The 24472-nt window shown below is 37.6% G+C and overlaps 1 protein-coding gene and 1 pseudogene across 4 annotated transcripts in view; both read right to left on the minus strand.

Annotated features, from left to right (window-relative positions):
* CCDC91 (coiled-coil domain containing 91) overlaps positions 1 to 24472 on the minus strand; it is a 516404-nt gene that overhangs the window by 401792 nt on the left and 90140 nt on the right. The window lies entirely within an intron of this gene.
* On the minus strand, positions 20781 to 21294 carry LOC119541222 (annotated as a pseudogene).

Below are 24472 nucleotides of genomic sequence, written 5' to 3' on the forward strand. Positions count from 1 at the left end.
AGAAACATGATAATGATGCTCACTGTCACAACTGTTACTCAACATTGTGCTGGAAATATTAGCTAGAGCAATCAGGGAAGAAAAAGAAATAAAAGCCATCCAAATTTGAAAGGAAGAAGCAAAACTTTCACTGTTCGCAGATAACATGATCCTATATGTAGAAAATCCCTAAAAAAAATCTACAACAAAACTACTGGAGCTAAAAAACAAATACAGCAAAGTGGCAGGATACAAGATCAACACAAAAAAATCAGTAGAGTTTCTATACATCAGTAAGGAGCAACATGAGAAGAGAATCAAGAAAAAAACTCCATTTACAATAGCAACCAAAAGAATCAAATATTTAGGAATAAATTTAACCAAGGATATAAAAAAAAAACCTATACAAAGAAAAATACAAAACATTTCTAAAAGAAATCAAGGAAGAACTAAATCAATAGAAGGACATATCATGTTCATAGATTGGAAGACTAAATATAGTTAAGATGTCAATTCTTCCCAAACTGATTCATACATTCAATGCAATACCAAACACAATCCAACGATTTACCTTGCAGAAACAGAAAAACCAATAATCAATTCATTTGGAAAGGCAGGATGCCCTGAATACCTCAAAACACCTTGAGAAAGAAAAATGAACTGGGAGCTATCACACTATCTGACTTTAAAGCATATTACAAAGCTACTGTGGTCAAAATGGCATGGTGCTGGCATAAAGACAGAATGGAATCAAATTGAGAGTTCAGAAACAAATGCTCTCATCTATGGACAATTGATTTCTGATAAGGCGACCAAGTTCCCTCAACTGGGACAGAGCAGCCTCCAAGGTGCTTGGAGAATTGGATATCCATATCCAAAAGAATCAAAGAGGACACCTATCTCGCACCTTATACAAAAATTAACTAAGAATGGATCAGGACCTAAACCTTTGAGCGAGGACCAAAGAAACTGTAGGGAAATATCTTAAAGATCTTGTGGTAGGAGGTGTTTTCCTAGACTTACACCCAAAGCATGAGCAATGAAAGAAATAGATAAATGGGATCTGCTCAAAACAGAATACTTTTGTATGTCAAAGGACTTTGTCAGCAAAGGAAAAAGGCAACCTACTAATAGGAAGCAATATTTGGAAACCACATACGACAAAGGTTTAATATCTAGAATATACAAAGAGATCCTACAACTCAACCAACAAAAAGACAAACAATCCAATTTAAAAATGGGCAAAAGACACAAGTAGACACTTTTCCAAAGAGGAAATAAAATTGGCTCAAAAGCATATAAAAGGGTAGGGGCAAGATGGTGGCATAGAGAGCAGTGGAATTTAGTCAGTCCCCTGGAACAACTAATGAACAACCAGGAACAAGAAGTAAATAATTTGGAATAACTGCTCGGGAACAACTGTGACTGTCCACACATTAAACACCAATCTGGATTGGAAGGTGTGCTGGTTTGAATGTATTATGTCCCCCAGAAAAAGCCATATTCTTTGATGCAGTCTTGTGGGGGAGATGTTTTGGTGCTGATTAGATTTGCACGGAAATGCACCCCACCCAACTGTAGGTGATAGCTCTGATGAGATATTTCCATGGAGGCATGGCCCCACCCATTCAGCGTGGGCCTTGATCAGTGGAGCCATATAAATTAGCTGACAGGAAGAGATCAGTGCAGCTGTGAGTGACGTTCTGAAGAGGAGCTACAGCCAAGAGGGACACTTTGAAGAAAGTACAGGAGCTGCAGATGAGGGACAGTTCGAAGACGGCCACTGAAAGCAGACTCTTGCTCCAGAGAAGCTGAGAGAGGACAAATATCCCAAGTGCAACTAAGAGTGACATTTTTGAGGAACTGCTGCCTAGAGAGGAACGTCCTGGAAGAAAGCCATTTTGAAACCAGAACTTTGGAGCAGATGTCAGCCACGTGCCTTCCCAGCTAACAGAGGTTTTCTGGATGCCACTGGCCATCTTCCAGTGAAGGTACCCGATTGTTGATGTGTAACCTTGGACACTTTATGGCCTTAAGACTGTAACTGTGCAACCAAATAAACCCCCTTTTATAAAGGCCAATCCATCTCTGGTGTTTTGCATTTTGGCAGCATTAGCAAACTAAAACGGAAGGAATGCCTGAGATTGTAGCATAAAATCTGTAGGTAAAAACTGTGGAACTGTGATGGGAGCCCTCTCCCCCCACAGCAGGCTTAGATGCAAAACCTCACTGTGGTAGAGAGCAGCACTCTCTCAGCAAGCGAATATAGCTCAACCGAGCTCCAACTGGGGTTTTATTAACAAATGTGGGCTGATGAATACAAGCTACAAACCCCCAACAAGCAGACAGAGGCTTTTAGTGATGACTGACCTTAAGGAACCAGAAGACTCATTTGTCCCAGGAGAGGGAGCCCAGAAGACCAGGTGTTACTTCTGGCCAATGAGTGAAACTGGGGGCCATGTACTGGCTCTAAAAGGGGGCTTTATGTCCCTTTTTCTCTCTGTCAACCTGAGAGGCTCAGAGGAGAGAGCTACAGCCATTTTAACTTTGCAGCACTCTGACCCAGACAGAGGTGGAGATAACAGAGTCAGAGAGACTATTCAAATGCAGATGATAAAACCCTAGGGAGTGTATCTTCCCTAAGAGTAAAGGTGGGGCCCAGCTTCCCCTTCAGAAACAGACCCCAGAGCCTGGGGGAAAACAGCCAAAACAGAAACTGAAAGGGCCACATCTCCTTACACCAGTCAGGAGCGAAAGGCTGACAGGGGCCAACCACTGGGCAGGTTAGGAAAAGCACAGCAATTGGACACATCACAGAAAAGTCTGTCATTCTTCTAAGATACATCCTGAATATAACCCCATTCTGAGATCTGAACCCGTTCTGGTCTGGAAAAATCTGACTGGTGTAACCAAGGAAACCAGAGGCCTAGACAACAGAAAATTACAATCTACACTAGGAAAAAGGAAGATAAGACCCAGTCAAAGGAACAAACTTACACCTCAATTAAGATACAGTGGAGATATTGTTTCACTTTAATGAAACAATCTATTAAAGATTTTCAAAGAAATACGTTAAACCAAATCAACGAGTTCAGGGAAGACATAACAAAAGAGATGAAGGCAATAAAGAAAATACTGGCTGAACATAAGGTAGAAACAGAAAGTTTGAAAAAACAACTGGCATGATCTATGGAAACAAAAGGCACAACACAAGAGATGAAAAACACAATGGAGACACACAACAGCAGATCTCAAGAGGCAGAAGAAGACATTCACGAACTGGAGAACAAGACACCTGAAAGCCTACACACGAAACCAAAGAAGGGGAAAGATTGGAAAACTATGAGCAACATCTCCGGGAAATGAATGACAACATGAAGTACATGAATGTACATGTCATGAGTGTCCCAGAAGGAGAAGAGAAAAGGGGCAGAAGCAATAAATAGAGGAAATAATCAATTAAAATTTCCCATCTCTTATGAAAAACATAAACTTACAGATCCAAGACATGCAGCATACCCCAAACAAAACAGATACGAATAGACCTATGCCAAGACACTTAATAATCAGATTATCAAACATCAAAGATGAAGAGAGAATACTGAAAGCAACAAGAAAAAAGCGATCCGTCACATACAAAGGAAGCTAAGTAAGACTATGTGCGGATTTCTCAGCAGAAACCATGAAGGCAAGAAGGAAGTGGTGTGATATATTTAAGATGCTGAAAGAGAAAAACCACCAACCAAGAATCCTATATCTGGCAAAACTGTCTTTCAAATATGAGGCAGAATTTAAAATATTCTCTGACAAACAGACAATGAGAGAATTTGTGAACAAGATACCGGCACTATAGGAAATACTAAAGGGAGCACTACAGATAGATAGGAAAAGACAGGAATGAGAGGTATGGAACACAATTTTGTGTGATGGTAGCGCAGCAATGTAAGTACACTGAACAAAGATGACTGTGAGTATGGTTGAAAGAGGAAGGTTAGGAACATGTGGGACACCAGAAGGAAAGAGGAAAGACAAAGACTGGGACTGTATAACTCAGTGCTCAACAATTGTGATAAAATGTACAAATATGTTTTTACATGAGGGAGAAAAAATGAATATCACAAGGTATTAAAAATTGGGCGGTATTGGGGAAAAAATACAATCAATGCAAACTAGAGACTATAGTTAACGGAAACTTTGTTTTATGCTTCCTTTAATGTAACAAGGCAATATACCAAAGCTAAATGACTATAAGAGGGGGACATAAGGGAGGGGTATGGGACTCTTGGCATTGGTGAGGTTGTCTGACTCTTTATTCTACTTTAGTTTAATGCTATCTTTCCTTTTGTTGCTTCCTGTCATGTTTTTTTTTCCCTTTCTTTTTTTCTTTTTCCTTTGTCTCACTACCTCCTTTGATTCCTCCTCCTTCTTTATGGAAGAAGTGGAGACGTCCTTATATAGATAGTGGTGAGGGTGGTGAATACATAAATACGTGACTATACAGGGAACCACCAATTGTTTACTTAGGAAGGAAAGTATGCTGGGTAAACAAAACCCTCTTAAAAAAATTGGTTGATGAAGAAACCTTGAGGGCACCACATTGAATGAAATAAGTCAGACACATAAGAACAAATATTGCATGGTCTCACTAATATTGACTAATTATAATATGCAAACTCATAGACATGAAATATAAGTTACCAGGATATAGAACGACGTTAAAGAATGGGGAATGGTTGCTTATTATGAGCAGAATGCTCAACCAAGTTGAACTTAAGTGTTTGGAAACAGACAGAGGTGACAGTAGCATGTTATTGTGAGAATAACTAACAGTACTGAATGGTATGTGAACGTGGTGGAAAGGGGAAGCTTAGAGTCACGTATGTCACCAGAAGGAAAGTTGGAGGTTACAAGATGGGAACGTATAAAACAGTGAATCTTGTGGTAGACAATGTCCATGATTAACTGCACAAATATTACAAATAACTTTCATGAACTAGAACAAATGTATGACACTATAATTAGAATAATAGAGAGGTATATTGGGGGGAAAATATACCTATTGCAGACTATGTACTATAGTTAGTAGTATTTTAACATCCTTTCATCAAGAGTAACAAATGTACTATAACAATACTATGAGTCAATAATGGGGGAGGTGGTTAGGGGTATGGGAGGATTTGAGTTTTCTTTTTTTTTTTTTGTCTTTATTTCTTTTCTGGAGTAATGAAAATGTTCTAAAAATTAAAAAAAAATAATTGTGGTGATGGATGCACAGCTATATATGATGGTACCGTGGGCAACCGATTGTGCACTTTGGATCTTTGAATAAGTGTATGGTATGTGAACAATCTCAATAAAATTAAATTAAAAAAAAAACTGGTTTAGCATTAAGATAAAATTACGTTAATTAAAATTCAGCTATCTATAATATTCCTTTTAATTATGTGAACTATATATATATTTTAAAGGATACAAATATATATACAAGCTCCAAAAAGGACAGTGAGGGAAACACTTTTGAATTTGATAAAACTGGCTACTATACACTCTGAGGGGAAAAGATGCTCACAGGACTGTAGATGTTTGCTGATATTAGTCTGTATCTTTTAGAAGAAGTATTTGTCAGGTTATTGATTTCACTGATATTAATTATGAGAGAAAATTAAAACTATGGTACCTAAATATAACTGTGAAATTGGTAGAATGATTAATAAATTCAAAGGATGTTTAAAAAAAAATACAGGGTAAACTAATGACCCTTAGAAACTAATTAAATAGTGCTACAGAATAATATGCAGTGAATAAATATCAATTTGCAGAATATCAAAATACTTATGTCATCTCTGAATTCTTTAAGCATTTTTATCTGTTAAGGGATGAGACTAAGTGATCTCTAAAGCACTGCCCAGTTCCATTATTCAATAAATCTAGGATTAATATATTAAAGAACATTTAAATGCTTAGGGGAAATGCCCCTTAAAACTCACTGTGATTAAAAAAAAAAAAAAAAATCTGAGCATTTTTTAATGGTCTTTTTCAGTCTCCTAAACACAGTGTTATACTCACTATCTTCTATTTATAAATAATGTATTTTATTTTCAACAATTATTTTTTAAATTCTTTAACTAAATCCTGTTTCTAACTAAATTTCTTTAAACTTTTCATCCACAGGAATTTTCATGGTAGGCAAGAGTATCTCATGTCAAAAAATGTTAGAATGAAAGAATTTAAAGGGAATAACTCAAAAAAAAAGGTTAGAGTGAGACAGTAATAATTTGTATTTACACAATCTGCTCTTACTTGATGAAGTAGTTTTTTTTTATTGTTGTATAATAGGGATGGACGGTTCAAATATCTTTGTTAGGAAAAGCAAATAAAGACATGAATAATTCAGGAAAAGAAAATAAACCAACAGAAGTGATAATAGTAAACAGCCAAGAAGAAAACAGCAACGACGACAAAAAGAATTGATTCCTGATTGGAAGCTGAATAATGGTGGGTGGACTCTTCCAAGTTTTTTTAGAGAAGTGAGACAAATATTTAATAAATCACAAAGCATTTGCCATAAATTTCATATCAGGTAATCCTTTGTAAAGAATTATCTGAAGTTGGACCTTTTGAATCTATAATTTCACAGTAAAATCTGAGGATTCGTATTTCCATGATTCTCTCATTCCAACCATTATATTTAACCATGGAACACACGAAAAACATTAAAAAATACAACCAATTTATATCAATCTAGAAATGCTGCAAATACTGTGGTTGACATTTGTCAGACTTTTTAGGACTTTACGTTGATACTCCAGTTCTCCTTTTCTGCCACAGGATGGATTAATACAGAACCCACTGAATAGGTCTGGCTTGACATATCGAAATGACCATTTTCTCTATCCACTTTTATGGATACTACATGTCAAATAGCTAACATGGCCCACACAAAACCATTAATGTAAGTCAAAAGTCGATGGACTTTTAAAAATCTGCCACTGAATTTGTAAACATTCAAATAAATGAAGTAATTTCAAAAAAAAGAAAAAGCATATGAAAAATGAAAAGATGCTCACCTTCACTAGCTATTAGAGAAATGCAAATAAAAACCACAATGAGGTATCATCTCATACCTACTAGAATGGCCACTATTAAACAAACAAGAAACTCCAAATGTTGGAGAGGATGTAGAGAAATAGGTACACTCGTTCACTGTTGATGGGAATGTAGAATGAGAACGGTGCAGGCCACTCTGCAAGGCAATTTGGCGGTTCCTGAGGAAGCTAAGTATAGAACTGTCATACGATCCAGCAATCCCATTACTAGGTATATACACGAAAGAACTGAAAGCAGAGTCACAAAGAGACATTTACACACCAATGTTTATAGCGACATTATTCACGAATTCCATTAGATGGAAACAGCCCAAATGTCCATCAACAGATGAGTAAATAAACAAACTGTGATACAAACATACAATGGGATATTACACAGCTGTAAGACAGAATAAAGTCATACACATGCTAAAACATGGATGAACCTTGAGGACATTATGTTAATCGAAATAATCTAGAAACAAAAGGGCAAAGACTGTATGATCTTACCAATATGAACTAAATATAATGAGCAAACTCTGATAGTTAAATTTGAGAATACAGGTTACCAGGAGATAGAAAGATGGTAGAGACTGGACATTTCAGACTTAAGGAGTACAGAATGTTTAACAAGATTGATGGTAAATGTTCTGAAATGGAGAGCACAATATTGTGTGATGGTAGCACAATGAGGTCAGTACAATGAACAAAGATGAGTGTGAGTATGGTCAAAAGAGGAAGTTTAGGGGCACGTATGGCACCAGAAGGAAAGACAGAGGATAAAAACTGGGACTGTAACTCAGCAAAACCTAGAGTGGACAATGATGGTGACTAATAGTACAAATATAAGAAAGCTTTTACATGAGCAAGAACAAATGTATGTCAGCATTGCAGGGTGTTAAATATGGGATGGTATATGGAAAAAACAAAATTAATACAAACTAGGTTTGGTAGTTAACAGTAGCACTGTAACATTCTCTCATTAATTGTAACAAAGGCAATATATCAAAGCTCAATGTCAACAAGGGGATATAAGGGAAGAGTATGGGATTTTTTTTGTTTTTTTCTTCCTCTTTTCTTCTTTATTTGTGGAAGAAACAGAAATGTTCTCATATACTCCGAAGGGGTAAATACATGACTATGTGATTATACCAGGAACCACTGATTATACACTTAGGATGGATTATATGATTATGAATAAAACTTTGAAAGATAAACAAAAAGATACAATTGCTGGAGAAGATGTGGAGAGAGAGGTATACCTAATCGATGTTAGTAGGGAAGAAAAATGGTACAGCCCCTCTGGAAGATGGTGTGGCAGTTCCACATGGCTGCCTTATGATCATGCAATACTGTATATACTCAGAACTAAAAGCAGGGACACGAGTAGACAGTTGCAACCTCTGTTTATGGCAGCATTATGCACTACTGCCAATGGATGGAGACAGCCCAAGGATCCACCTACTGATGAGAGGAAGAATGAAGTGTGGTGTATACACACAATGGAATATTGTGTGGCTGCAGAAAGGAATGAAGTTGTGAGGCATGCAACAAGGTGAATGAATCCTGAGGGCACTGTGTTGAGCGAAATAAGCCAAAAACAAAAGGACAAATATTGTATGGCATAAACTAACTGTAACAAGTGAACTCTGAGAATTAAATTCAACAGCATAGATTATTGGAGATAGAAAGTGGCAGAGATTGGGAAATCAACGATTAAGGAGTACAGAATGTTCATTAAGGCTCATTGTAAAAGTTAAGAAATGAATAGTGCAGTACTGTAAGTGTAATTAACAAAGCAGTGTGTTAATATGGTTGAAAAAGGAAGGCTACAGTCATGTATGTCATCAGAAGGAAAGTTGGAAGATAAAAACTGGGACTGCACAACTTAGTGAAATCCAGAGTGAACAATGATGGTTATTAATCATAGAAACATAAGAGAGTCCTTACATGAACTAGAACAAATGTACATCACTATCACAAGGTGTTAATAATAGAGCGTTACATGGAAAAAATAGAATAATGTAAACTAACGTCTATAGTTAATGGTAACATTGTAATATTCTTTCATTAATGGTGACAAAGGCACCATACCAAAGCTAAATGTCAAAAATAAGGGGATATAAAGGATATGGGATTTTATCTTTTTTCTTTGGAAGAAATGAGAATATTCTCATAATGACTGTGGTGGTGAATACATAACTATCTGATTATACAAAGAGCCATTAATTGTACACTTAGGATGGACTGTATGGAGTGTGAACAAACTTTTTTTTCCTTAAAAAAAAATAAAAATAAAAGAGAGAGAGAGAAACAAGACAAACATATGAATTATGTCCTATCTGGTAATTAACATAACCCTGGTAAATCTGGAAGGGTGAGAGATAACTAAACTTCTGCTATGGTTGGTGACTGATGATACCAGTATAAATCAACTGTCAAATTTTTTATTTCTGAAAATAGCTTCATTTAGAAAATGCTTACAAGAAAATTGGGGCCTAGATTGTAAGCTCTTACAGAGTCACATTTATTCCCGCGTTGTAACTGTTATTTCCAAATTCTGAGATGCTGTGCTCTTTGTGTATAACTTGGCAGTTCCCTGGAACTTTGAGTATCTGTATGACACCTGAGACTCAGAGTTAGAGTTCTGCAGCTCTGAAACTCAGCATTACTCCAAAAAGCAACTGTTAAAGACACTGAAAAAGAGATCAGACTTCAATTAGAGGTATGAATGAAGCTGATCTGGCTAGGACTAAGATAAATCAGAATACAGGGTAAAGGATGATATTGCCTGTATTTTAAAACTTCCACTTCCGTGTGAGTCCAAAGGAAGAGATGTTTATTTGGTCCAAAATTTAAATTTTCTGTAGCATACTATCTAACTTGCCCTGTCTGGTCAGTTTATTTAAACAACCCAATAACATGGAACCTAAAATAGGGAATGAGATCTTGTTATTCTGTACTGGTTAATGTAACACCCTGATACATTCCAGAGTAATCTGGGCAGAAATTAAAAAAGTATTTGCAAAGTCCCTTGAGGGACTGGAGAAAAAATGTGGAACTATTAAAATTCCCCACCTGGGGAACACCTGATACTCTCTCAAGCATTAGGGACTCCAAATTTAATAAGTCAAGCCCTAGATCTTGAGGCTTGTCATTATGGAACTTATTTCTGTAATGGGAAAGCTTAAGCCTACTTATAAGTATGCTGAAGAATCACCCCCACAGAACCTCTTTTGTTGCTCAGATGTGGCCTCTCTCTCTCTCTAAGCCAAACTCAGCAAATAAACTCACTACCCTCCCTCCCTACATGGGACATGACTTCCAGGGGTGTAAGTCTCCCTGAGAATGGGGGACATGACTCCCAGGGATGAGCCTGGCCCTGGCATCATGGGACTGACAATGCCTTCTTGACCAAAAGGGGGGAAAAATGAAACAAGATAAATTTTAGTGGCTAAGAGATTTCAAATAGAGTTGAGAGGTCATTCTGTACATTACTCTTACACATGCTTCAGCCATATATTGCAAATTGTCACAGAATGCCAAGTTTCAACCAACAGGATTCCTGAAAACCCTAAAGAACACCCTGGGCTCTATCTAAGACTCTAAAAAAGTTTTACTAAGTTTATTTTTCCAGAAACTTAAAGCCTCCACGTTGTTCCTCTGCCAGATAAGCCCTGAAACCCAGAGGTAGCAGTCTCTCCAAGAACACCAACCAGTTTCATTCCTCTACCACATAACGTCAATACCCCTTTCCAGCATGAAGAAGTTAGAATTGCCATTGCCCAGATATCCCTGGAGATTGAGAGAAGATTAAATGAGAGGAAGGAATTGTGACTCAGAAGTTTAGGATTTAACAAATGATAATGTCTCTTGAGGCATTATATAGATATTTCTTTTTAGTTTCTAGTGTATTAGAATAGCCAGAAGGAAATATCTGAAATTGTTGAACTATAACCCAGTAGCCTTGATCTTTGATAATGACTGTAGCATTTATCTTATGACCATGTGATTATAAGAACCCTGTGACTGACTCCTCTTTATCCAGTGTATGGTAGCCGAATAATAAAATAAAGACATGCAAAAAACCAAAAAAAAAAAAAACTCAAAGAAAGTTTTTATTTTCTATGGACTATAAAGTGGGCTTAAACTAGCATTTACCCAGTAAATAATGTTAGTCTTATTTATAACATTTTTCTGTATTACAAGTATTAACAGAAATTGTAGAGGTGCATCTCTAGACACCAAAGCTGCTCAAAACACATAAACAAAAATCCAACAAAGAAAAAGGCGCTTAAGCAACGGACTTCAAAGAACAAAATCGCCAGGGGTCATCCTGATTATTCAATCATCCGAAAGTGCCCTAGTTAATGCTGTCTATTTAGCATTTAATTCAGTCTCTATCCCATCTGGAAAGCTAATGGCTAATCAACACATAATCAAAATATGTTTTCATTTGATCGTGTGTGGAGTCATGTTTCCCAGAAACAATAAAGACAAGTGATTTTTTCCTGATTCTCCTGGGCAAAAATAAATTGGAAAAAGGAAATAGAACAAAGGAAATACACACACACACACACACACACACACACACACACACGCATGCACACACACCCTAGTAAAGGTTTAAAGGTTTAGCCATGAAGATTAGCCTAATCATTTAAACTTAGATTTTCAGGCTCATGAGTTCAAGGAAATTATATGTTTAAACAAATCTTTCCAGGTAATGTAGCGACCATTATTTGATCACTTTTTATTCCTTTGCACTTTGAACTGAGTAGTTTCTGGCACATAGCAGGGTCCCAAAAAATATTTTCTGAATTAATGCTTTTGGAATAAATGATTGAATAGAAGGAAATGTGTTGCTAATAACTCCCACATGACTTTCTTTTCCCTCTTACTTCTGTAAGAAAAAGAGATTAGAGCTTGCGCAATAGAAAATCAAGTTCCTACCACTAAAACAGTTCTAGTCATACTCAAGGCATGAGCCTACAGGCCTACAACTTAAAAGAAATCACACTACTACATTCTACTCTCTTAAGTAACCAATTATTAATGGGGCTAATGACAATTTTGAAACTTCCTATGAAGCTCTATTAAAGAACTATTCTATACATCAAATATTACTACCAATGATCTTTGCCAATGGCAGAATACTACCACAAGTCAAAAAAATTACTACGGTAAATATTCATTACTTGAAAAAATGAAAACATTCCAACCACTAATAATTCTAATTAAAATTTTCTATTATACAATTTTCACCTGCACTTTCAATTAAGCATTTCGTCTTTACTAAAGCCTTCATTCAGAAAATCGACAAACCCAGGAGATGTTACAAAAAAAATTGCAAAGTACTTAGACCCTCCAAACACTTATCTACTTTCCAAACTCTCTGCTTAATTCTTCCAAATCCTGCAACTCCTTAATAGCAATCTATCCCCAGGCTGAGGGCCCTATGATCCCATCTCATTATTCTCACTTCAAAGAGTACATTCACTCTCATAATCTTAATGATACGGCCAAGATTTCCGGAACTAACCACTTCCCTGAGGCCACTCATACATTCCCAACCAAATAATGAACGTTTTTATGTGGCTATTCCATTGTCAACTCAAAACTCTCACTCTATGAGTTATACTTTGATCTGACAAAATCTTAACCCTCAACGAATATTAGGTTGAAAATATATCACCTCCTCACCTCACATTTTAAAAGAGGATTCAGACCTTCTCTCAATCGAGGGAAACAATACTGAAGAAATACTATATCCTTTTCTCTGACCTCTTTACTCCTCCCCAAGAGAAAAATAAGAAGAATGGTGCAAGGAGACCATCCATAGCTGCCTTGTTTGGATGAGATTTGTGTGTGTCTGTGTGTGTCTGTGTGTGTCTGTGTAGTACAGTGTACATACACAATACATGGTCTTTGGGCTCCTCACTGTGAACTCATATCCACAAACAATAAATTCTTCCTGTAATCCTGCTCCCAAGGGAGAAAGTCAACAGGGAAAAACTTCATTCTCTTAGAACCGAGACCTGTATTTTTTAGCCAGTCTGTCTGTGACCAGATGGGTAAATTCAATTCAGAAGAGAACTTTGGGGAGACTTCATTTCAGCCTGAGGTCCAAAGCCACATTTACATGTAAGTTATAAAAATAGTGCCACTGCTCTGATTCCTGTATGACTCTTGGTTCCATTTCTCAGTTGATTCAGAATCCAAGAGTGGCAGCAAGGCAACTGATAAAGGCTATCCCCAAGAACCACCAACAATATTCAATTTCCTGTCCTCTGCTAAGAACTACCAGAGAAAAACACTATAGAATTCATGCTTCCCAACTGGATTCACAGTGATGCCTACTGCAACCATTACTTATCTAGTTAACTCTCTCATCTTCAGAACAGCTATTTCAAAGATTCTCAACTCTCCTCAAACTTGCAACCTTCTGTTCCCTTCTGCAATTAAAGCAGATGATCAAGCCTCCTACTAAACAGAGAAAAGACATTTTAAGAAAAGCCAATGAACTTCATGCCACCAAAACTAGAGCTACCAGCATCTGAACCCATCTATTTCACTTTATTCCTCTGACAAAGAAAGAGGAATGCCTCCACTTACTTAAAGCTAATTCTTCCATATATGTCCTTGGAAAAGTAGCTTGATAATTATTCCCTGTCTCTCTTAAATAGTCAACTTCCTGTCTTATTCAGCTCCTTCCAATTAACACTGAAACGTGCTTCAGGTCCTACATCTTTAAAAATAAAGCAAAACATGGAAGAATGTACTGTGTTCATGGATTGGAAGACTAAACACAATTAAGATGTCAACTCTACCTAAACTGATTTATAGATTCAATGCAATACCAATTAAAATCCCAACACCTTACTTTGCAGAAATAGAAAAACCAATAACCAAATTTATTTGGAAGGGCAAGGTGCCCCTAATAGCCAAAAATATCTTGAGAAAGAGGAATGAAGTGGGAGGTCTCACACTATCTGACTTTGAAGCATATTACAAAGCTACAGAGCTCAAAACAGCATGGTACTGGCATTAAGGACAGAGATACCGATCAATGGAATCGAATTGAGTGTTCAGAAACAGATTCTTGCATCTACGGACAATTGATCTTTGATAAGGCAGTCAAGCCAAATCAACTGGGACAGAGCAGCCTCTTCCATAAACGGTGTTTGGAGAAGTGGATATCCATATCCAAGAGAACGAAAGAGAACTCCTACTTCACACCTTATACAAAAATTAACTCTAATTGGATCAAAGACCTAAACATAAGCACTAAGACCAGAAGACTCTTAGAAGAAAATGTAGGGCACTATCTTAAAGATCTTGTGATAGGAAGCGGTTTCCTAGACCTTACACCCAAAGCACAAGCAACCAAAGAACAAACAGACAAATGGGATCTCCTCAAAATCAAACACTTTTGTACATCAAAGGACTTTGTCAGAAAAGTAAAAAGGCAGACTACAAAATGGGAGAAAATATTTGGAAACCACATCAGATAAGGGTTTAATATCCCAAATGTATAAAGCAATTCTACAACTCAACAACAGAAACAAAAACAACCCAATTAAAAAATGGGTAAAAGACATGGGCAGACACTTTTCCAAAGAGGAAATACAAATGGCTCAAAAACATATGAAAAAATGCTCAACTTCACTGGCTTTTAGGGAAATGCAAATCAAAAAACACAATGAGATACCATCTCACACCCACCAGAATAGCTATTATCTAAAAAACAGAAAATGACAAGTGCTGGAGAGGATGTGGAGAAAGAGGCACACTTATTCAGTGCTGGTGGGAACGTAGAATGGTGCAACCACTCTGGAAGACAGTGTGGAGTTTCTCAGGGAGCTAAAGATAGATGAGCCATATGATCCAGCTATTCCATTGCTAGGTATATACTCAAAGGAAATGAAAGTTAAGACACAAACAGACATTTGTAAACCGATGTTTACTGCAGCATTATTCACAACTGCCAAGAGATGGAAACAGCCGAAACGTCCATCAACAGACAAGTGGATAAACAAACTGTGGTATATACACATGATGGAATATTATGCAGCTGTAAGACAGAATAAAGACAGGGAACATATAATAACATGGATGAACCTTGAGGACATTATGTTGAGTAAAGTTAGCCAGAAACAAAAGGACAAATACTGTATGGTCTCACTAATACGAAACAATACTAATGAGCAAACTTTGAGAGTTAAAAGCTGATAACACAGGCTACCAGGAGATAGAAAGAGGGTAGAGATCAGGTAGGTATTTGATGCTGTAGAACTACAGAAATGTTCAGAAGGATTGATTGCATAGATCCAAAAATAGATAACAAAATACCATGTAATGGTAGCACAATATTGTAAGTACATAGAACAAGGATGTCTGTGAGTAAAGCTGAAAGCAGTGGGATAGGGGAATGTATGACACCAGAAGTAAAGACAGATGAAGAAGACTGGGACTGTATAACTTGGCAAAAACTGGAGTGGCCAATGGCTGTTGCTAAATGTACAAATATAAAAATGTTCTCACATGTGGGAGAACAAATGAATGTCAACCAGTCAGAATGTTGAAAAAGGGATGGTATTTGGGAAGAAACATAATCAACGCACACTGGAGTCTATGGTCAACAGTAACATTCCAATATGCTTCCATTAAATGTAACAAAGGCAATATACCAAAGTTAAATGTTTATGAGAGGGGGATATAAGGGAGGTATATGGGATTCTTGGTAATGGTGGTGTCTTTTGCCCTGATTATCATATTGTATTGCATGACATTTTTATTTTTCTTTTTATTATCTTTTTCATTATTCACCAAAAAAAAAACACACACACACACACTTTTCCACAATAATCAATATGTTCAAGTGCTGACTGTGGTGATAAATGTACAACTATGTGATGATGCCATGAACAACTGATTGTACACTGTGGATGGCTGTATGTTATGTGAATATATCACTATAAGATTGTAGGAAAAAATATAAATAGACATAAAAGTGCTGGAGAAAACATGGAGAGAGGGATGTACCTAGTTACTGTTGATGAAGAGGCAGAATGGTGTGACCTTTCTGGAGGTCACTGTGGTGGCTCCACAATAAGCTAAGTATGTGGGGTCATAAGGTCCTACAACCTCATTATGGGGTATGTATTTGGAAGATCCGAGAGCAGAGACATGAATGGGCACTTGCACACTGGTGTTTATGGAGGCAGTATTCATGATCTGCAATGGGTGGTGGCCTAAGGGTACACTGACTGAGGAATAGAATGGTGAACTGTGGTGTAGGCATACAATGGAATATTGAACAACTACCAGAAGGAGTGAAGCTGTGAGACACGCAACGAGGTGAATGGATCCTGCAGACAGCATGTTGAGTGAAACAAGCCAGAAACCAAGGCAAACACTATAATGCCTCCCTAATATGGACGAACTACAATGTGTAAACTCAGAATTGAATCTTAGAGCACAGCCTAACAGGGAAATGATTATTGTAATGGGCCCTAGACTGTAAGCTCTTACAGCAGTCAAATCTATTCCTGAATTGTAATGGCTATCTCTAAACTCTGAGATGTTGATCCCTTAACGTATAACCTGATTGGTCTCTGGAACATTGGATATCTGTGTTACACCTGAAACTCAGGGGTAGAGCTCAGCAGATATAAATATCAGTATTAATGCATACAGCAACTATTAAAAAAAAAAAAAAAGGCTGAAATAGAGGCCAGATCTGCTTTATTCATAGAGATATGAATAAAGCTGACCTGGTTAAGACTAGAGCAAATCGGGCCAAAGGGTAAAGGTTGAAACTGACTGTGTTCAAACTTCAACTTCCATGTGACACCAAAGGAAGAGATGTTTATTTGGTGTAGGATCTATATTTTCTAAACAATGTAACTTCCACAGTCAATTTGTTCAAACAGTACAACTACATGGAAACTTGAATAGGAAGTGAGCTATGGTAGGTCTCTATAGATTAGAATGAAATAGAAACACATCCTAAAGTAATGAGTGGAGAATAAAAATATATATTCAGGGTCCCTCTCAAGAGCTGGGGGAGAATGCAGAGGTGTTGGACTTCCTCACCTGGATCATTGCTAATGTTCTCGCAAACACTGGGGACTGCTGAGCCCTCTGTCTTGGGGCTGGCCCCTATGAAGCTTGTTGCTGAAAGGAGAGGCTAAACCTGCTTATAACTGTGCCTAAAAGTCTCCCCAAGTGCCCCTTTGTTGCTCAGATGTGGCCCTCTCTCCCTAACTAAGCACCTTGGCGGGTGATCTCGCTCCCTACATGGGACCTGACTCTCAGGGGTGTGAATCTCCCTGGCAACACGGGATATGACACCCGGGGATGAATCTGGACCTGGCATCGTGGGATTGAGAACATCTTCTTGACCAAAAGGGGGATGTGAAATGAAACGAAATAAACCTTCAGTGGCTGAGAGGTTTCAAATGGAGTCGAGAGGTCACTCTGGTGGACATTCTTACACACTGTATAGATAACACTTTTTAGGTGTTAATGTATTGGAATAGCTAGAAGTAAATACCTGAAACTACTAAACTCCAACCCAGTAGCCTTGACTCATGAAGATGACTGTATAACAATGTAGCTTACAAGGGATGACAGTGTGATTGTGAAAACCCTGTGGATCACACTCCCTTTATCCAGTGTATGGATGGATGAGTAGAAAAATGGGGACAAAACCTAAATGAAAAAACAGGGTGGGATGGGGGGGTGATTTGGGTGTTCTTTTTTTACTTTTATTTTTCATTCTGATTCTGATTCTTTCTGGTGTAAGGAAAATGTTCAAAAATAGATGAGTGATAAATGCACAACTATAAGACGGTACTGTGAACAGTTGATTGTACACCATGGATGACTGTATGGTATGTGAATATATCTCAATAAAACGAATTAAAAAAAAATAAAGCAAAACACAAACAAAAGCAAATCTTTCCTCAATTTACACACTCCCCTCCAACCACAGCCTTCTCTTTTCAAAACCCAACTTCATAGATTCTCTGTTGTTACTTCCCATGCCTACAACCAATTACCAATCCTTTTAACTAAGTGCAAAAAGACACTTTCAGTTCCTTGTCTTATTTGACCACTAACTGCATTACCAGTCTTATCCTCTCAAAATTCTCTTGCCTTCGGTTTGCAAGACAAGCATACTTTTTCCTACCATGAATTTCTCTGACTACTTCTTCCCCATGTCCCCTGGAGAGTTTCTTTCTACCTACTATTTAAATGTTTGGTATTCCTAAGGGCTCCAATGGAGCCTTCTTTTCGTATCACTTCAGAAGGACTCCCTGGACTACCTCACTCACATCCTCTAGATTCATTTACAAACGTATAAGCAAAGGAATCTCTAATTCAGACCTGTCTCCTGAACATTACAACCTATCTATCCAACAGACAGTTGAATAACTCCTGTCTCAAACTAACAGGCATCTCAAACTCAAGACAACCAACCTGAGCTCAACATCTCCCCTACAAAACTCAAATGTCCTCTTCTTCCAGGATTCCTTATTCTTGTGATTGGTACCCAACCATTTACGAAACAGTGCCGAAGACAAAAACCTGGAGTCACATGTCTCCTCCTCTCTGTCATTCCACATACCTTTCAAGACCTATCTCCTAATACCTTTAGAACCCTTCTACTTCTCTCAATCTTCACTACCTCTACCTTAGTTAACGCCATCAGTACCAATTCATCTGGTTTATAACATCAGCCTCCAAATATTTCTCTCCTTCTAGTTTGTCTCCCTTCTAGTCCATTCTTCACTCTGCTAGACCCTTCTATATACTCCCTTTTTAAAACCTTTCAACAGCTCCCCATTATTTTCAGCATAAAGTCAAAATTCTTAACATGAATAATGGGCCCTTATAACCTAGTTGCTGCTGCTATTCTTGTCTCTTAGCATTTCCTTATACTGAAGTCATTTTAACTGAGTCTAGTCAAATCATTACACCTCTCTAGACCACAGTGTTCTCATATGTAAAACCAACAGGGTGATTAGATAACTTCTGTATGGGTTTGAATATATAATGTCCCCCAGAAAAAGCCATGTTCTTTGATGCAATCTTGTGGGGGCAGACATATTAGTGGGGATTAAGCTGGAACATTTGGATTAGATTGTTTCCATGGAAGTGTGCCCCACCCAACTGTGGGTGATAACTCTGACTGGATCATTTCTATGGAGGTGTGGCCCCACCCATTCAGCATGGGCCTTGATTAGTTTACTGGAGCATTATATAAGCTCAGACAGAAGGAGCAAGCTTTTCTACAGCCAAGAGGGACACTTTGAAGAACGCACAGAAGGTGAGAGAGTAGCTGCAGATGAAAGGCAGTTCAAAGACAGCCGTTGAAAGCAGACTCTTGCTCCGGAGAAGCTAAGAGAGGACAAACACGCCAAGAGCAATAAAGCGTGACATTTTTGAGGAACTGCAGCCTAGAGAGGAACATTCTGGGAGAAAGCTATTTTGAAACCAGAACTTTGGAGCAGACGTCAGCCAGGTGCCTTTCCAGCTAACAGAGATTTTCTGGATACCACTGGCCATCTTCCAGTGAAGGTACCCTTTGCCGATGGACACTTCATGGTCTTAAGACTGTAACTTTGTAACCAAAAAAAAACCCCTTTTATAAAAGCCAATCCATTTCTGGTGTTTTGCATTCTGACAGCATTAGCAAACTAGAACAACTTCTAAGGTACTACATTAAAAGATCCTCTAAAAATAATATTCTATTACTAAAATTGGATTTGTATCCTCCTCACAAACTACTTTCTATCCTAAAACTTATTCACTCAATAGTAGTAGCCTTCTTTAATCCATCCAGGGTGCAGAGATTGGCTGTTATCTTTTTGTCTTTACTTTATACCATGGCCAGTAAGTCATTGAATCCTATAGTATCTCCCCACTCTTCCATTCCTTTCCCTTCCAGTGACTATCCTTGTGATTCAGATCTCTATCACTATTTCTTGAAAACTACAAGGGGTTACTTCTAGTCATTCTGCTCTCTAATCCATTCATCACACTGGATAAATATTTCTAAAACAATCATATTTTAGAATGTCATTCTCAATCATAAATCTTTCAAAACAGTAATGACAAACTCATGGCTCTATGATACATGAACTATGGGATGTCAAATATAAGCAATGTAAGCATGAAGACAAAATTGTGAATTGTATTGACACTAGTGATTAAAAGTAAAAATATGTCCTCTAAAAAGGCTATGATTATATCACAACATTGAGGCACAAGAGGACAGTATGCAACAAATAACAGAGGAAAATATTACGTAGCAATCACAGTAAAATCAACTTTGATACTGGATAACATTAAAAGTACAGATCACAAATTTGATGTTCTCTCCAATAAGGAAGACAGTGTTTCTTATCTTCCACAATTTTGTATACTCTCTTCCACATTTTCTCTATGTATAATACAGTCTCATTAATCTGGACAGACATATTCAGTAATCTCATCTACCTGGTATAGTAAGCTCAAAACTCTTTTGGGTAACCAAGAGAGAAATTACGAACTCAATGTCTCAATGTTCAAACACTTTATTCATAAGACAATTTTCAGATCCTCATTGAAAATCTGTTTACAGTTCTACTGGATATAATTCCAGGCCTCCATTACCTCAACCTCCATTACATCCTTACTTCTTCTTTTTTTTTTTTTTCACGTCAGTACTTTTAATGTTGTGTACATCAAATTATAGTAGAAAGACAACTATAAACAAGATGCAGTCCCTAGTTTCATTAACAGCACAACTGTGTTACAGTAAACCAAGTTTATGTTCAACCATCAAGTGTGGTTCTCCCATTACTTCACTTTGTGACAGATCATTAAGAATATCTTCAAATCCAATAGTCTCATCATTACCCCTCAAAATATCCAGTGAAAAGTTTGAACTCGGAAGAAATGGAAGCCGCTAAGCCTGCTGCACTGCCTTGAATACCATCTGTAATTTTAGTGGAGCAAACAGACCCTGGATGTTTCTCAATGTGGAAAAATTCATTTTATCTTGGTTGAGCTGGAAATTCTTTTCTGATAATTCAAGAGGATGACTGGGCAAAAGTTCATTTTTCACACAAGGAAATCCTCTCCAAAGAAGATCTTGACTTTCAAAAGGGCCACTTGCTGAAAGTTCAGTAACTGGAATATTGTCCTTTAGCTGAGATCCAAGTCCTCTGGCATTCATCTTTAGCCCGCTGTCTGCACCAGCTCTCAGCCCCGTTAATGCCAGCCGGCACGCCGCTCACCTCCCTCCCTTCTTTTTTTTTTTTTTTAATCTTCATTTATTGAGATATATTCACATACCACGCAGTCATACAAAACAAATCATACATTCAATTGTTCACAGTACCATTACATAGTTGTACATTCATCACCTAAATCAATCACTGACACCTTCATTAGCACAGACACAAAAATAACAAGAATAATAATTAAAGTGAAAAAGAGCAATTGAAGTAAAAAAGAACACTGGGTACCTTTGTCTGTTTGTTTGTTTCCTTCCCCTATTTTCCTACTCATCCATCCATAAACTAGACAAAGTGGAGTGTGGTCCTTATGGCTTTCCCAATCCCATTGTCACCCCTCATAAGCTACATTTTTATACAATTGTCTTAGAGATTCATGGGTTCTCGGTTGTAGTTTGATAGTTTCAGGTATCCACCACCAGCAACCCCAATTCTTTAGAACCTAAAAAGGGTTGTCTAAATTGTGCGTAAGAGTGCCCACCAGAGTGACCTCTCGGCTCCTTTTGGAATCTCTCTGCCACTGAGGCTTATTTCATTTCCTTTCACATCCCCCTGTTGGTCAAGAAAATGTTCTCCATCCCACAATGCCAGGTCTACATTCCTCCCCGGGAGTCATAATCCACGTTGCCAGGGAGATTCACTCCCCTGGGTGTCTGATCCCACGTAGTGGGGAGGGCAGTGATTTCACCTTCCAAGTTGGCTTAGCTAGAGAGAGAGGGCCACATCTGAGAAACAAAGAGGTATTCGGGAGGAGGCTCTTAGGCACAATTATAGGGAGGCCTAGCCTCTCCTTTGCAGCAACCGTCTTCCCAAGGGTAAAACCTATGGTAGAGGGCTCAACCCATCAAACCACCAGTCCCCTATGTCTGTGGTCATGTTAGCAACCATCGAGGTGGGGTAGGCCAATACCCCTGCATTCTCCACAGGCTCCTCAAGGGGGCTCTACATATTTTTTCCTTATTTTTTTTTTTTTTTTACTTTTTTTTTTTTAAATCAACTGTATGAAAAAAAATTAAAAAAAAAAAACATACAATAAAAGAACATTTCAAAGAGACCATAATAAGGGACTAAGAAAACGACAACTAACCTAAGATAACTGCTTTCCTTCCAACATGCTCCTACTTTACCCCAAGAAAGTTACCTAATAAAGCAACATTTCTGTGAACTTGTTCCTACTATATCCATCAGAAATTAACAGACTATAGTCATTCCTGGGCATCCCCAGAACATTAAATAGCTTATCGGTTCTTCTTGGATTATTGTTCCCTCTTCCTTAATTGCTCTCTATTGCTAGTTCCCCTACATTCTACATTATAAACCATTTCTTTTACATTTTTCAAAGTTCACATTAGTGGCAGCATATAATATTTCTCTTTTTCTGCCTGCCTTATTTCGCTCATCATTATGTTTTCAAGGTTCATCCATGTTGTCATATGTTTCACATCGTTCCTTCTAACTGCCATGTAGTATTCCATCGTGTGTATATACCACATTTTATTTATCCACTCATCTGTTGAAGGACATTTGGGTTGTTTCCATCTCTTGGCAATTGTGAATAATGCTGCTATGAACATTGGCGTGCAGATATCTGTTCATGTGACTGCTTTCCAATCTTCCGGGTATATACCGAGAAGTGCAATCGCTGGATCGAACGGTAACTATATATCTAGTTTTCTAAGGAACTCCCACACTGACTTCCAGAGTGGCTGAACCATTATACAGTCCCACCAACAATGAATAAGAGTTCCAATCTCTCCACATCCCCTCCAGCATTTGTAGTTTCCTGTTTGTTTAATGGCAGCCATTCTAATCGGTGTGAGATGGTATCTCATTGTGGTCTTAATTTGCATCTCTTTAATAGCTAGTGAAGCTGAACATTTTTTCATGTGTTTCTTGGCCATTTGTATTTCCTATTCAGAGAACTGTCTTTTCCTATCTTTTGCCAATTTTATAACTGGGCTGTCTGTACTACTGTCATTGAGTTGCAGGATTTCTTTATCTATGCAAGATATCAGTCTTTTGTCAGATACATGGTTTCCAAAAATTTTTTCCTGTTGAGTTGGCTGCCTCTTTACCTTTTTCAGAAATTCCTTTGAGGTGCAGAAACTTCTAAGCTTGAGGAGTTCCCATTTATCTATTTTTTCTTTTGTTGCTTGTGCTTTGGGTGTAAAGTCTAGGAAGTGGCCTCCTAATACAAGATCTTGAAGATGATTTCCTACATTATCTTCTAGGAGTTTTCTGGTACTTTCTTTTATATTGAGATCTTTTGTCCATTTTGAGTTAATTTTTGTGTAGGGTGTGAGGTAGGGGTCCTCTTTCATTCTTTTGGATATGGATATCCAACTCTCCCAGCCCCATTTGTTGAAAAGACCATTATGACTCAGTTCAGTGACTTTGGGGGCCTTATCAAAGATCAGTTAGCCATAGATCTGAGGGACTATCTCCAAATTCTCCATTCGATTCCATTGATCTATATGTCTGTCTTTGTGCCAGTACCATGCTGTTTTGACAACTGTGGCTTTATAATAAGCTTCAAAGTCAGGGAGTGTAAGTCCTCCCACTTCGTTTTTCTTTTTTAGAGTGTCTTTAGCAATTCGAGGCATCTTCCCTTTCCAAATAAATTTGATAACTAGCTTTTCCAAGTCTGCAAAGAAGGTTATTGGAATTTTGATTGGGATTGCATTGAATCTGTAGATGAGTTTGGGTAGAATTGACATCTTAATGACATTTAGCCTTCCTATCCATGAACATGGAATCTTTTTCCATCTTTTAAGGTCCCCTTCTATTTCTTTTAGTAGAGCTATGTAGTTTTCTTTGGATAGGTCTTTTACATCTTTGGTTAAGTTTATTCCTAGGTACTTGATTTTTTTAGTTGCTATTGAAAATAGTATCTTTTTCTTGAGTGTCTCTTCAGTTTGTTCATTTCTAGCATATAGAAACATTACTGACTTATGTGCATTAACCTTGTATCCCGCTACTTTGCTAAATTTGTTTATTAGCTCTAGTAGCTGTATCATCGATTTCTCAGGGTTTTCCAGATATAAGATCATATCATCTGCAAACAATGGCAGTTTTACTTCTTCTTTCCCAACTTGGATGCCTTTTATTTCTTTGTCT

The sequence above is a fragment of the Choloepus didactylus genome, chromosome 8 (assembly GCF_015220235.1).
Source record: "Choloepus didactylus isolate mChoDid1 chromosome 8, mChoDid1.pri, whole genome shotgun sequence".
NCBI classification, from domain to species: domain Eukaryota; kingdom Metazoa; phylum Chordata; class Mammalia; order Pilosa; family Megalonychidae; genus Choloepus; species Choloepus didactylus.